Here is a 16884-nt window from a genome sequence, read left to right on the forward strand (position 1 = left end):
CAGAAAAAAAATGTTATTTCTGGGTTTCTACTTTTTTGAAAGATGAATATTATGTTTTCACTTCTTCCATTGTATTGATACATCATGTATGCTTCCCAGATTGCTTTCCTGATAATAACATGGTTCTGAGATGTCTTAACCAATTCTCTAAGTACCCTAGGAGGAAGTTCATTGGGCACATCTGTTCTGAAAACTAATTTACTTAAGTACTCTATAACCTTTTCTGCCTGTAGTTTTAAATTGAAATAATTATTTTGTTTTTTATATTTATTATGCTAGCCACCTTCTCATTGTTGACCTTTCTAATTAAAATTAATGCAAAGAAGACATTAAATGCTTTGGCCTTCACATCTGTTAGTAACTTTTTTTCCTCTGTTGGATAACAGAACAACACATTATTTTGTCCTCCTCTTAGTCACTTTGAATAGATTCAGTTTGATTAGTGCAGGATATTTTAATTATGTTTTGTCCTCCCAGTAGGCCAATTTAAATTTCCACAGAAGGATTTTTTTTTTTCATTAACCTTCCTATTCATGTTCATGCCAAAAGTTGAATTGCTGGTATTCCTGAAAACTCTTATACCAATAAACACACATTATTTAAGCTGAAGGAAAAAAAAAGAAAAAGAAAGGAGAAAGCATTCAAGCCTAAACCAGGGTGAATCAAACTGAGGAGACTTGACAGTTTTGTTTGCGGAGTGACACATTCAGCCCCTTATTATTCACACACAATGGAAGTGAACACTTCAGCAATTGGAAATCATTTTGGCATGATCAGTCAGTCAGAGGATTTGATGGTGTGAATGTTCGTCATTCTCTAGTCTACTAAAAGGGACCTTTTATATTATGGAATAGCTTTATTGCATTTAGAAATTTTCAGTCTTGCCTGTTCTACCATGAGAGATGAAAGCATCATGAAGCATGATATTAACATGGATATGTTAAAATTAATCTAACAAGAAAACCTTTAACATCACCATCTTAGCTCTTTCAGAATTGGACTTACTCTCTTTGACTTGCTTAAATTCCATAATTTTTTTTTTAATATAATCTCTTTAGGTCTACCCCCGGTGCTATTTTAAAAAATAAAGCTTAGCAGATATTCTCCCTGGAACAGGACACATGGGAATGGCTGAAGATGGTTTAAAGCACTTAAGAGCAGTCAGATAGGGAATTTTCACTGAGTCTTTAAAATTTTCTCATGCATCTGAAGTGTAATAAGGTTTTACCACTTTATGTGCAATTTACAGGGTACCTGTGAGCCAAAGATTGGGAATGTTGACAACAAAGAGAATATAGCTCTGGATGTACTATTGTCTTCAGGTGGGACAAAAGTATTGAATGTGATGGTAAATGCTATCTACTACTACTCGTATTTACTATTAGTCACAGGGAGGAGAAGCTATCTAGCTGCAGGAGACTGAGATTTACAGTGCTGAAAATGTATTAATCCTGCATTAAGGAACTTAAACAAAGACTCCAGAGCTGGAGAAGAGGTTTGGCTTTGCTGTGTGTGTATGGCAAGGAAACAAGGTGAAAGAATATAGTTGAGTTAAGTAGAATCTTTCAACTTACAATATCTATTCTTCAGGATGAATTTATCAATACTTTTGTTGGATAGATAAATAAAAGGACATAGAGCATCAGATACTCTTGTCAAATACTCTGCTATATGTTTTGAAATCAGACAACTTAGAAGAAAAATTTATTCGTTGTGATACAGGTTGTCAGTGATGCCAAGGCTGTTAGTGTGCCATAAGCACTGGCAGACATTTTGCTAAACCTGTGATAAATAAGTATTATGGCAAAGATATCAGAATTATTTGTGAGATTTCAATAGATTAAAATGTACATACAGTATTTTCTAAGGAATAGAAGATGTAAGATTTTAGGGTGATTAAATGTGTAGTCCAAGATGTGAAAAATACCTTCAAGTTAGCAATATCTAAATAGCATAAGGTTATTTCCAGCAGACAGAGCTTTTTTATTTGTTTTTAAAATTTTGTTGTTTGAATCCCATGGGCTGCTTGCTGTTGCTTGGTTGGGTATGTCAGGTGGTAACTTGCTGTAGGCAGCACAGCAAGTGAAACCAGTGAAATGTTGTTACAGCCTTGAGCACCTAAAATCCATGCTATTTGTTAGCATCATCAGACAGGTAATTCTGAGCGTAGATAATAGTAACTTATCACAGCCCCACATAACACAAGGATGAAATCAGTCTCCCCAAGCTAAACCTGATAAAGTTGACAACATATGCTAGAGTATGTAAGCTGTGGCTTTCATCATTCTATTAATTAAATACTGTTTGGACTAGCATACAATTACAGACAAAGCAAAAAAAAAAAAAAAAACCAAACCAAAAAAACCCACAAAAACAAAACAAACAACACAAAAAACCCCAAGCAACTAATAACTATTTCCTTTTATGACTTTGTATTTTGGAAGGCATACTGAATTAAGCCTTCCATTGGTGTCATATTTACGAAATCTTTTTACAGTCTTCCAGTCAATGTATATTTTTCCACTAAATCGTAGAAGTGAGTGGAGGCAAGAGTCCTACTAGCCTTCTGATAACTGAAAATAACCTACCTAAATTAGGTCACAGATTTCATTGTTTATTTGGGGCACTGTAGCAGGAGAAGGCTTTTTGCATGTCCTCCATTCTTCTTAAACCTTGCATATGTCTTTATTAGGCTGTGTGTCATTACCAATGAAACTCTGTTGCATTTATCTGATGATTAAATTGCAGGTTTGTGCAAATAGGTATAATTAGCTAATGCTGAAACCTGGTGCAGAGAGCATGCTTTGGAGTCAGCCTAGTTCTTGCAGTAGAACTTGAGCAAAAATTAATTTGCAATCAAAATAAAACCTAAGATATTCAAAGGATAAGTATCCAGGATGTGCCACAGTACATGTGTAAGCATTGTTTTCTGACTCAAACACATTTATTTCAATAACAAATTTTCCTCTATGAAAAAATTACATTTTCCTGTCTTATTCTACCTGTTTATCAACCTTAAGTTCTAGATGTTATTATTAATAAGAATTTTGTATGCACTCATGTATCAAGTAACCTCTGATTTCAAATTTTTCACTTTTATAAAGGAAATTGTTGAAGACTAAAAAACCTATGAAGAACTACAACATAAACCTCCTTTTTTTTTTTTTTTTGCAATAATTTGTTCTTGATAACGCAATATTGAGGAAGGTTGTTATAGCCAGATTTTTACAAAGAAAATGAAATAAACCCAATCAGTTCTTTGATTCTTTTCGGCCATGTTTAGAGAGAGGCAGCTTAGTGGTTTAGCTTGAGCCTGGAAATTAGGAGGATCCCATCTAGGCTGCAGTATTGGGACCGCAATATTTGCTCAGTGTTTTTGAGAAGGACTGAAATTATTGCAGTTCTTCTCCACCTACACTCACAGGGTGTTCATCCAACATCCATTCCTATTGGAAAGCAGTTACTTTCCAATAGATTTTTTTTTAATGTAACATATTGTTTTCTTTGCTTTTAGAGTCTTTTGCATTTCTTTTGTTTCAGTTTGATATTGTAACTTTCCAACATAATTCTGAGAAAGAAATAAAATAAACCAAACTGTATGAACAATTACTGTTACAGTAGATATTGGACAAGATATGTCTGGAATTATCAGTGCATAAATCATCATCTTAAGAAGATTTTCTTGTCATGAGCTAGAATTCAGTGGAGTAGACCTCAGCCTTTTGAAGTGTTGAGATTGGCTGATCACATTAAAAAATCCTTCATTTTATTGATTTAATTTTTCTTGGAGAAAATAGTGATAAAAATGGATCCTAGAATAAATTTAATTTGTAGGTATTTCTCTGTACTGCATAAAAGCATCCATTTTTAACTGTTAAAAAGTTGATGGGCTTATTTTACTTCTTTACTGAAAGAGAGCACTCTTCTGTAAAGTTGCAGTTAGGTCTCTGGCATAACTGTATTTTTAGAGTGGTAAAAAGACAGCTAGATGAATTTTAAATGAGAGAACATTTCTTTCTTTGTGTATTGATACAGAGGATTCATGAAATCTCATATTGGGCTTCCAGACACTGCAGAAGGACAAATATCTCAAGCCTCTCAGGAACTTTGGAGGTTAATGAGCCATCCCATAGTTATTATTTTGTGTTTTACCAGGGCTTTGCTCTGGGCTTTTATTTGATTTTCAGATTGTATTTGTGAGCCCTGGACAGCATCAACTTTAGAAATGCTGTGTTTTACAGTGCTGATGGGCTATACCAAAATCTTTTAATGCTCTTTGAGTTTTTTATGATTCTCCAAGTATCCTAACATCATTAAACATTTCAGACAAGAATCAGCAGGGCTTTGTAGAGTTCTTAAGAGATCCAAGAACACTTTGGCCAGGGTAAAGTCTGTCACACTAGCTTCTGCTGGGTGTATTAGGCCCCCCAAGTATTCTAGCATCTACTCATAGAATAAATAATGCTTCACTTCCTTCAGAGCCTTGAGGCTAACTTAGGTTCCATGTTTGTCTCGGAAGTGTCCTGTTTTTGAGGTGTTTTGATGTCAGAATGAAGGGCAACCAGTTGGTATGTGGAGTATATTTGTATATAAATACTTCCACTTCCTTCACCTTATTCTTGGCAGCCTAGAGAGGGCAATGGGAGAGCACTGCCTCAAAACTAGAGAAGCAAATGAAAAACAAGAAGAAAGGGAAGAAAAGGGCTCAAAAAATGCATTATGATATTGCTGGAGGAACAGAATTGAATAATTTTTATGTCAGTTGGGATTTTTCATTGTAGCTATTCTCATGTTTGTTTCTCCAGGACAGTGTTGTTAAAAAAAAAAAAAAGACAAAAACCAAAACCAAGATGTTTCTTTGTCTACCAAATCTTCTAAAGCCGTAAGTTCCATTAAGGAAGCATATAAGAAGGTATTTAAATATCTGGCAAATGTGAAACCACGTCCTCTAAAGCAAACAAAATGCACCACTACAGTCATTGGTGTTGCATATTTCATGTAGTTTATTTTATCCAGAATTTTCGTTTAGACCTGTAAAGTGTAGCAGTAACATCACCCTTAGAAATTATGATTTATCTTGTGGGTGTTATGTATTTGAAGTAGTAGGTCCATGTCTGGAGAAAAGGAATCCCATTCTTTAGACATAACACTTAGAAGTCAGTAGTAAATTTTCCAGCCTCTTCTTTGAGTTTTTGATCAGAAACTTGGGGTCAATTCTGTTCAGGTAGAAGCATCCTTTTGGAGAATTATAAACAAAACTCAAAACTATTCCTCTTCACATATTCTCTCTCATACTCTGCACATATCTATCCTTTATTTAGAGACTTGTAATAAAAATTCTCATCTTAGTATTTTTGATTACTTCAAAAACAAAACAACCATGCTTTTTCTGAAAATAGATCTATGTTTTGAGGTAAAATGTATACTGGATCTTATTATCTTTGGAACCTAAGTAAGAATTTGAAGAGTCAGTTGAGAAAGAAGTCAGTTGAGTGAATGTTTCTCTTGTGTGGGGGAGAGGATTAAGGGAGCAAGGAATGAAAAAGACATTTGTTTTACAGCAATCAGGTCTTCTTGTGCTGACATGCAGTGTTTTTCCACTCCAGTTGACATGGTTAGACATCCTCTGACACCCTGGGGGATGTAAATAAGAGACTGAGAATTTTAGACTTTTTGCCCTCCAGAGACATGTACCTAGTATTTTAATGATTATTTATCTTTCCAAAATGTACATTTACTCATATATATATGCAGGTTTAAATATATGTAAATATATATCCCCATTCAAATCTTCAGAAGACAAAAAACTTTGGTATGTATGTCTTGTTAACATATTGCTATATATCTTCCAGAGGTGTACTAGGAACAGCCTGCTTGTACAGCTGTTCTCCTCCAGCTGAACAGGTTCATAGGGAATGAAGAGCTTAGAGCAATTTGTAGGCAATGAAGCAAAAAGAAAAATCCACAAAGAAGCAGCTGATGTTAGCAGCTTTTAAAGAGAATAAAAAGAAAGGGGAAGAATAGGGACACAAATGTAGAACAGAGGGAGAGAACAGGATTTTGGATGAAATCTGAATTACTGTTTTTCAAAACCAAGGAGAAGCTACAGTGCTTACTTTTATAAGCCACACTTTATCCTTTCATTCTTTTAGCTGCCTCCTGAACAATATCTGTGCTTACCATACGCAGACGCTAAGCCAGTGCCTTACCTTCACTGCACAAATGGCTGAGGGCTCAAGGCTGGCAGCCAAAATTTTGTGTTAGAGCTTTGTCACTGATACACACCTAGAACTCAGTCAGGAAGGTGTTTAGGGCATGTTAAATTTGAAGCACATGTTTAAATCCCACTACTTGCCGTAACACCATTCTGGAATGAAACCTGCATATTAAACTCTGCAAACCAATCTTGCAGTGCCTGTTCACTTATTTGTGTGCCAGGAATAATAATGCTTAATTCCTATATGTGTTTAGTAGCTTAATTCAGAGTGTTTATACACCACTCTAACATGAAAGAATTGTGGTTCATTACTGTATTTCATTAGCATTCATAGGAATTGTTGTGTATGTAGTTCAGAGATATACATCTAAATTTTCTTGGCATTACACAATTGAAAATTTTAAAGGAAAGACTGTCTGTATTAATTGCCATTAAATCAATATCAGCATTCATCTCCTTAGTGCAGAAATCACATGGAGTTTACTATCACGTGGTCCTTTAGTGACTTTTTATTTATTTATTTGCTCTTATACAAAGTAAGTGTGAGATATTCACAGTCAAAATCATAAAACAATATGCAGTTCATTTCCAGCAGTACCTGTGAACTAAGAAAAGCAGTGAAGTGAAAAAAACCTATGAACATTGTATAAGAGCAGCTGTGAGAATACTAGATATTTTTATTTAGACATTTTCATATGGATATTATTTAGAAATAAAATAAATATGTCATGATATATGGATAATCAGATAAATCCTTAAAGAAAAAAAATGTATAAGAATGACTAAAACCACTTTAAAGTGTTATGTTTGTTGTATTTTTAAAAACGCATTAGTGATTTTAAATTCTCCATAAGAGTACATTGACATTCCTGAGATATGTAATTGACGGGATGCAGTGTCATGGCTCAGAGGGACCCATTATTATATTTCATTGGTTCATTTATTGCCTGAAGGTGAGAACAGGCAATAGAACAACGTGTCAAACTTACTTTTATCCTTTGGTCTTAGTAGAAGCTAAGTTAAAGGTTTAAGTGTATTTTAAGTTATCATCCTTAGAGTTGTCTTTCTTCTTCTCTGTTTGCAACTGGCAAACATGAATGTTATCCAGTTTTCCGTGTCAGCCTCTTATGTTGTGTTCCACATAGACCTGTTGTTTTCACCACAGGTCCCTTCATACTTTTTCCTCTATTTTGTGTGACAAGCTATAGGTTGTGTCAGTTAATGTCAGTGATTCCTGCTTATGGGAAAAAATTTGAAAAAAAACATAGCAATAATTTCACTTTTGAGTGATATGAAAAAAGGACAAAACTGGCATACTGTTTCGAAATGTACACAGGTCATATATGAGACAAAAGATTGTGGCACACATGCTTAGAAAGAGGAATAGAGTGTTTGGAAATACTGGAGGAGAAAATGGCAGAATATGCTTTTACTGCAGAAATATTATGAGTGTATGTCAGTAATTGCAATGCTGCTGAAGCTTGTTCCTTACTGAGCTTCAGACATAAACTGTTTGTGTAGGTCAGACAGAGGGCAAACAAGGCCGAATCACACCTCTGCTCTAGAGAAGATATGTGACTGTGGGCCAGGAGATCAGTGAAATTAATTTTACTATAAATTTGGAATGAAATCGTAACTCTGTATTTACTCCCACTTTCCTGCCTCTATTCTGTGCCCTCAATCATCAAGTAATGTAAAAGGTAATGATGGATGCTGACAGGCTAGGGACCATGGTGATGATAGCCTTTATTTCTTCCCAGAGAAATTTGTATTTCACAGTATTAATGTAAGGATGTTAGTATCTCTTAAAAATAAAGAGAAAAAAAAAAAAAAAGTAATGTAGAATAAAATAATGTGCAAAACACTTTTTTTTAGCAGATTTAAGGAAGCAGCTCCAAACATCTATTGCTGTAAGCCAAGGAGACCTCCTCTCTGTTGGGTAAAAAAAAATTAATGTATAAGATCCTCTTATGACTTTGTCATTAGAAATCACTGAAGGTGCTCATAGCACTAAACCTATGATAATACACATTATACTACTACTAACGGCTTAATCCAAGTCCATATTCTTGAGTTCAGATCAATTATTTTATTTTCCTTGTCTGACAGTTGTTTTGGGATGGTGAAGGATGGAAAGTGCTGAACTCTCTCCTCACAGATGCTGATGTCATTAAGTGTCCTAGCATTTGCCCCATACATGTAATATATGTCTGTCGTTAGATTTGAATAAAGCCAGCTCAGCAACAAAGACAATTATTTTGAGAGAAGTTTTATGTTACAGCTCTTTATTTCACTACTGAGGTTTTTTTTTGTGTTTAGTAACTCTGTCTTGGGAATCCACCTCATTTCTTGGCTGCAATGACCTTTGTGTTTATAATGTTTCATCAGTTTCCAAGCAGTCAGTTGGAGGTGAATGCTGTAGTATTAATATATTTATCATCCATTCATGTGACAGGAGCATAATTTCCTTAACCCCTTGGTCCCTTTCCCTTTTAAGCTTTTCTGTAATGCATTTTGTTGAAATCTAGAAGTATTAGATTCGTTGCTTTTCAGACAGGTAAGAGATTTTATGATTTTAGGCTTCTGTTTTAAGTGTGTCAGTTTGAACTTTTTATCGTTGTACATGATTTTTCCTGTGCTAGAAGTTTGAACACATTGGTTATATCATTGTGTCAGGGTTTCATCCTTATTACTAAAATAATAATGCAGTATTCTCTCTTTCTTAAATGCTTTTCAACCATAAATCAGAGTATTTTGTAGAGGCATTCAGTAGTTAGCTACTGTTGTTCAGTAGTTTACATGTTGGGAAATTGACGTATAGGAATTGTCTTGAATTAAACTTACAAAGCTACCATAGAACTGGACATTGAGGCCACATTCTGCTTCCAAAAGAGTGAGGTTATCATGCTCCTATGCAGACAAAGAAACAATTCTTAAATGCGTGAGAAACCTTTCAATCTCATTACTTTACCTTTGTTTATTTTTCCTCAGTTGGATACAGTGTCCTAGCTTATTTCTAAGGAAATTAACTGTGAATTTAAAAAAATGTTGGTAGTTTTCTCCAAATATTAGCACACTCAGTTTAAATTAAATTAATTTAAATTAAAGCTTTATGTTCAAAATATATATACTTGAGAATAGCTGGGTTTAACTTTATTTTTGTTTGGGTTAGGCTTTTTGTTACTTTAACAAGGAAAAAGGGCCTTTGCTGCGCAGAGCTGTCTGATAATGTTGCTCATTTATTGTCTAGATAGCATTTTACAGAACAAAGAGAAAAAAATATTAATATCAGCTGCAAAAACTTACACACCTCCTTTTGTTGTGACAGTTCTTCTGAAACATTATTTTAAATAACTAATCCTTAAAAAAAATATCACTTCATTAGAAAAAAAAGCCAGTCAGTTTACTAGTGACATTTAAATGGATTAGTGCCATGTCTTCTGTGAGATGTTTCCTGATAGTCAAGGTTTAACAAGAAAATGCAAACCAAAACACAGTCCCTGTTTACAACTGGATCAGTTTTTGGTAATAATTTACTGAACCTACATTCAATTCACTGGAAACTTATTTACATGGTCATGTTTAGGAGAATTAATCTGTAAAAATTAATCTGAAGTGGATTATTTAAACCTAATTAAGTCCTTATATAGATGTTCATTCAAAAAAACTTGCCTTGATTTGGTTTAACTTAATTCCCTTCCAAATGAATTATGGCTCCCAGGGATTTAACATAGTTTAAATAATCAACTTTAAGAACTAAATACAGAATAATTTTGTTGCATGCTTTCGTATATGCAATGTGTCTAGGAGAAATCTATCTGAGCCTTTCTCAGATGTCAGCATAGGTAGGACTGAATTTAAGAAGTAGTCTGAAGTCTTGTGAAAGATATTAAATCTCTTTGAATTTGGAAGTGATCTTTTAGGAGAGGGCAGGATGCAGACATCTAAACTCTTTAACAGGCAGGAATTTAGGGTTGCAGGGACGTAATATCTTGGTACCTGCTTCCGTGATCTGTGGGAGTCTAGTCTAGTCTTTAAGGCTAACTTTTGTTGAGGTGCTCGTGACCCCATCCCCTGGGAAGGAATACATTGGGTAGGATCATCCTCTATGGGCAGTAGGAGGTTGCAACTTGTCTATATAATTATAATTATATAGTAGTTATAATTATTTGTCATTGATTTAGAACATGATAATTTCCTTATTCTGAAATTTCTATTTGGATACATTTTAGTAATAATCCTGAATGGCCAATAAAGTATTCATAAGGTTCTTTGACTGTGTGGTTTTTTTTAAAGGATGGCATTCTTTCAAAAATTTAGAGTATCATCACATAGGTTTGTGAGCAATAGATGACTTTAAGCAGACATAGGACTAGACAGATTCCTAAAGGAAAATAAGTCCCATTTTTGCCAGTGTTGTGCTTGAATGAACATGGAATCTTGGAGGAACATAGAGACATGGTTGAAATGAAGAGATCTCTCCCATGAGTGAGCTTCTTAGTATTTAAAAATGAAGTCTCTTATGGGCAGGAGAGACTTGTGTTGCAAATGATCACAGTCATTAGAGTATTCAAAGTAACTTCCTCCTGTCCTAGTTTTTCTCTGCCAGTTTTGCACAATGTTGCATGATTCTAATACTTCCCCTTCAGTTGACATGACACTTAGGAAACAGCATTATTTGAGGATGAAATATTTTGAGAGGTAGATGAGATCCCTTTTTTAAAGCAACATAATGAATGATGCTTGGATATGATCTTAGCTTGATAAATTTCCCAGTACATCAAGGATGTTAACAGAACCACTGAAAGGTAAAAATGCTGTAATGCCAGGGGAGGGGAAAGCTTCTGAAAGTTAAGAGAAAGACTGATGGTTCTTTGTATACAGTAAGTACACAATAATTCCAGATATAGGTGATTTCATTTTCAAAACATCGGAAACATTATTGTCTTCTTGACTGATTTTTACATGGTGCAGTTTAAAAACTGGATTTGTTTCTCTCTGCTTGCTTAGTAGAAAACATCAGTGGAGAGAAAGCTATAGCTATAAGAAGAAGCATCACAGAAATGTTCATTTCAGCAATACTAACTTTATACACTGATTGTGCTATTGGATTTTGAAAGAAGAGAAAGGAAAAAGAAACTGTGAAATAGTAACAAAAGGAAAACAACAGAACAGTTTTGAGAACTGAGAACTACCTAGTAATATCCTTCCCATTTCACCTTTATTTGAAACACAGCAGAGAACCATAATGAAATTTATTACTGTTGCACAAATGTACTTTGCACATACGGATCAACTCTGGAGTAACTGAAAAAAATTATAATGGGGAAAAACAGTTAAACTGTGCAAGCACAGAACTGCAAACACATATTTGATACTTGCAGGAAAAAATCCTCTCTGCTGAGGGTCCCTGGCAGGATAAACCAGCAAAATCTGCCTTTCAGTGCTTTCTCTCTCACCCCTCGGTTCAAGTCCCTATCCTCTGCTCTGTCTCACTTCTGTGAACTGTTGCTGCTTGCCAGGTCCACAGATAAATGGTACTAAAAAGTAGTAAGTACTTTTCTTCTGGCTTAGCAAACTAAATATGCTGTGGGGTCAGATGAACTCTGGTACCTGCAGGTCAGGAGGAGTGTAAACTGAGCCCAGAGTGAAAGAAGAAGGGGGAAAGGGTGGATTAAAATGCTTTTGCATACACTTGAAAATTCAGTTTTAAAATGTTCGACAAATAAAAAAATGTTTGTTGTCTGTATAGGTACATATTTGTATCATTCTTACCCACTCATGCAGTACATCTGAAATGACATATCTGTTTACTTCCCATTCATAACTTTGGAGCTGAAAATGCTTCTTCTCTTTTTTTTTTTTTTTTTTTTTTTTATGGTATTTTGTGTTTTTTCTTTTTTAGTTCAGCATCTACAGTATATATTTCTTGGGTAAATATCTTCTGAAACCTCTGAATTATTAAAGTGTAAATTAGATTATTTAAGAGCAGAACATTGTTTATAGAAGTGCCCTTGTCATTGCTGGAGAGGTAAAAGAAATAATCCTACTATGTCAGTAGTCCCTTGGGAAGACCTTACTTTCCTGATATCATCCATGTTTCTTGTAGTTCAGAACACTTGTTAAGTGGAAAAGGGGGAAGAGAAGTGCATGACATTTATATTTGTTGTAACATAAACCATTCCTTATCTCTCCCCTCAGTCCCTCTCCTCTGCCTCCCTTCTGTCTCCATTTACAACTTCACTATACCTCCCGCCTATTGGGACCAAAACATTACTATAATCTTTCTTCTTTTTGCTGCCCTCTGCATATCTAAGGCAATCTTTTCTTTTCTTTTTCCTTCTATGGTCTCAAATCCCACCCCCCAAAACAAACCCACATATCTCTTAATGTGCCTGCTTCCTGTTATTTCTTTTTTTTTTTTTTTTTTAAAGACTAAATTTTTTCCTATCTCATCTCTGCCTCACAATTCCCAGAATGCACTGTTCTTTCAATCTGGACTGGCTTTCAATAAGCCTGGAAAGCATCTCTATACCATCATCAACTTCTCAACAGTTTAGCAGTCATTTTACTCACACTTATTAACATATTTCCTAGTTTTCATCTTAATTAGACATTTGGTGGTGCAGGTTTCTGTTTTTCAAATTTCCAAATGAGCCTGAGGAATTTTGTGGAGATTTTTTTGGGAAGCATTTATATCTTGGGAGAGCAGTCCAACTTGCACTTTATCCTATTTAGATTTACAGGGTAAACATCCCTGTGCTGAAATCCCATGGGTAGCTGGTCTGGATTGGTGCTCTGCAAAGGCACTGAATACAGAAGCAGCAGTAAGTTTAGCTGCAAGTAATTGTGACCACAGCCAGTTTCATTCAAAACATGTTTAGAATATAAAGTGGTGTGTCTTTCTTTAGGAGCATTTGCCCAGGAAGTGGCAAACTTGGGAAGATCTGAATGATGCAAAGTTCCTTTATAGGTTTCACCCTGAATTTTGTTGCTTCCCTCAGAAGAATTGAAACAACAGTATTTTCATATTTTGCAGAATGGTTTGAGATCGCCTCTTAAAGAGAAAAGTTTCAAAAAATTGTACAGCTTTTGAAAGAAGCTTTGAAGAGTCCATAATTTTGCATTAATATTTCTGTGTTAATAATTTCGAGGTTCAAATTAATGCTGTTATAAATGGCAGCACTTAGACATGCTTTCTATGTTCCTAACTGTGCAGTCACCAAGCAAATGTGGTAGTTAGATATCTTATAGCAATTCTATGTGGGAGAACAACTAAAAGTATGAAGTTAATGCAGCAAAATTAAGGACCATTAAGCCCCTATATGGAAACTTATTGAAAAGTGGAGTACTTAAGGGAGGATTAAACTACACACACACAAAAAAAAGCATTTTATTTCAGAGAGAGAGAGCATCTACATATAGCTTAATGTGTTTTAATTTCTGTCCATTAACTTATACTTTTAGTTGATTCTTTTTAACTATCCCAAATGCAGGTAACCCCAAGTGATACTACGTTTTCTTAAAAGTATATCTTTGGAAGGTTTCTCTTTAAAAATTTATATCCTTCTATCCCATTCCATGCAGGTAACCCAGGAAAAATTCTTGTTAAAAAATGAACAAAAAGACAAATAGTAATATGCTTTCTGTTGTCAACTGATTATGCCAGCAAACATGACCATGACAATGAGAAAATTTACCATTTAAAAAAAATATGTAAGTTAAAAGAAAATTCATATTTTACAAGTAGATATTAAAGGCTTGAGGGGAATTTAAGCATTCATGAATGATGGACACAGTGGAAAATCATGGAGAACAGAAAATAAAGACCAAGATAATAGTAAAAGATATTACATATCTGGCCACTGAAACTGAATGTTCAAACCTGACAATTTGTGGTTGAAGTGAAAAATATAGATGTTTGTGTGTTTGGCACAGCTGATTGTAAAGAAATGCATGAAGCTGTGCTATACCAAAGCTGGGATTTATCCTGTTACTTCATGCTTGTTCCCTAAGAAGTCTTTATTTCTGTGTCATCTTTTCAGGCTTTACTGACTTTGTAGGGATTCAGCTTGGCTGCTTGGTTGTCATTTTATTGTCCCTTAACCAGAATCACCATCTCTATGAAAAGAAATACATACAACTGCCAGATGAACTGTCCACATTATAATCAATAGAAGTTTCTTATCGATCATGAAAATGGGAACTCGGCAGCCTTTTCACCATTACTGGGGTTGTGTCATGGACATGAACATTGCTACATCAGTCCACTGGAATCAACACTTGTTTTTGTGTTATGCTGTGTCATGCACTTAAGTAAATGTCCAAATAGCCATAATGAAGGCAGAATACAGTAAGAAACAAAGATATCAACATCTCGCATAGAAAGAAGTAGAGCATTTTCTAATTCTAAGAGATACTACTTTTGGGAAGGACAAAAGATCTGCTGGTGATTGCTGGTTTGCGGTTTAAAGGACCTTGGTCATGTCACTTTAATATCTTAGAATGCTATTGGTTTTTTTAATAATAACTTGTACAATTAAGATTAAAAAATTCCAATCCGTTGTTACTAGAGAGATTTCTTATCATGTGGTAATGATACAGTTGATGCTATGTAGGTGTATTTATTTAATCCGGTCATTATTTTTTTAAAATATTTAATTAATTAGTGATTGTAGTCAATGGGGAGTAACAGTTGAAACCAGTGCACCATTTCAGTTTTGAGATACATTAGATCTTCAGTGCAGATCTTTACAGAGGTGTCCTGTTACAAGGGCAGAAGCACAACAGTCTTCATAGAAAGATGCCAAAAACTTGCATTTGCTTTATCATGAATTACAGTGGACTGCCAGTCCTCAGGCTAGTGCTTTCTCTTGTTTACTTGTGCATTCTGCTGTTCAAGTGTGTAGACCTGCATTCTCCATTTAAAGAAATCAATGCTTTTGTCCACCCTCCCTTTTTTTTTCCTCTGCCAACCATTTTTCTTGTCAGCTTGCTTTCCCTATTGCTGGGTGAGCAGCTTATGAGAAATAAACCACTGAGGCACATCAAACCTTATAAGAAGGCCAGGGCAGTAATTCAGTGGCTGAGTTTTCCAATCCATTCTCTTTCAAGTGGCTTGTTAAAAAACAAACAACAGAAACAAAACCTCACAGTGTCTCTTGCTGGTATTTAGCAAAACTATAGAAAGACCTTTTGCCTTAATAATACCAGTGACATGCATTTCGTTTATCTTTCTAATTATTTATTTATAGTTGACATGAAAATGCTTCCCACTAGACATCACTAACTGCACAAAACCAGTTGTGTATTGCTTTCGTGAGACTTCTGTTATTATTACATGATTAAAATAGTATATTAATTATGCATCCTGCTATAAAACTGAATACAGCCGAGGAAATAAATATGCATTAATAATACATTAGTTATTAATCTGAGTATTTGTCATTTCAATGAGGTGTAAACTACTGCATCTTCAGTTCATGAAGACCACCACTTACCTGTTTTATAAGTCCACTTACATCTCAATAATGTAGGAGGAGAAGTTCTTGTTAGAAGTCACCATGTGTTACAAAAGAGTAGTCCCAAGCCAAAAATATTATATTAAAAAGCTACAAATTTTATCTGTGAGATACAGTGGTAGCATAATAAAGCAGATTTACCACTAGGCTGGGCCATGTACAGTAAACTTTCAATCATTAAAAGTGGTAGATACCTTTCTGAAGCAACAAGATTGATTCTGACTTTTTTTTTTTTTTTCCTGAGATTCCTTGTGCTACTAGAAAGGGAACTTTTATGCTAAAGGGAAGCCAGCTACAGCTTATGGACTTGATGAAAAGTCTTGCAAAACAATAGGCCTTGTAAAGTACATTATTTGATTGGGTTAACAGATTATTGTAAGGTGAGCAGATATATCAGATGTGAAGATGTTACACCTACTAGGTAATATCCAAGGGGCACCTAAATATTTGCACGTCAAACTGTCTTTTAGTTAAAGGACAGAACCAGGAGATGAGGAAGTAAAACGGGAGCCAATTAGCTGCAGCAACCTTTTACTAAATAAAGCCATTTGCTTTCTTTTTGGCTCAAAATAGAATAAAAATTAGATTAATTAATGTAAGACATGCTTGGCAAGATTTGCACTAGGAAATTAAATGTGCCTGGGATTACTGATGCCAAAGAAGCTAACTGTCATGGAGTGACCTATGTCTACATTATTAAAATTTGCTAGTTTACAAAGAAGGTGGGTGCAGGAAAAATGCCTCTAGAGAATACTTTTAAGTCTTAAAGTTTGTTTAAAATATAATTTGGGATAGGTGTAGTCTTAGTTGTCCAGGAATAAAACTAATCCGTGGAGTATTTGTGAAAGTTAACAGTGGGTTGACTTTCAGTCTCTTGTACGTTTGCTAGCAGTGATTATTTTCTTGGTAGTGCTAGTGCTGTTTAGTAAATGACCAGTAGATGAGGTGGTCCAAAGACATATTTTTGTGGTACATTTTAGTTTTATCATTAATTGACATGATTTAGAATGGAATGATTCATATGAAAGGGAAACTACACCGCTGTTGAAGTTAAGTTAAAAACACACAAAATCCTTAAACTGACAGCAATGTCATGGTTATATTTTCACATTGTCTTAATATTGAATAATGAAAAGTGTAAACTTT

The 16884-nt window shown here is 34.7% G+C and overlaps 1 protein-coding gene across 11 annotated transcripts in view; it reads left to right on the forward strand.

The window, feature by feature from the left end:
• The window catches only part of PCDH9 (protocadherin 9), a 670991-nt gene that overhangs the window by 109220 nt on the left and 544887 nt on the right, over positions 1 to 16884 (forward strand). For 3 of the 11 annotated variants that reach the window (XR_012058678.1, XR_012058679.1, XR_012058685.1), the window contains one exon: positions 1 to 16884. This exon is cut by the window's left edge; it is cut by the window's right edge and continues 37995 nt beyond it. The exons of the other annotated variants lie outside the window; for them this stretch is intronic. The gene's annotated coding sequence lies outside the window, so the exon portion shown is untranslated. 11 annotated transcript variants of the gene reach the window in all.

Source organism: Taeniopygia guttata, chromosome 1 (genome assembly GCF_048771995.1).
Source record: "Taeniopygia guttata chromosome 1, bTaeGut7.mat, whole genome shotgun sequence".
NCBI classification, from domain to species: Eukaryota; Metazoa; Chordata; class Aves; order Passeriformes; family Estrildidae; genus Taeniopygia; species Taeniopygia guttata.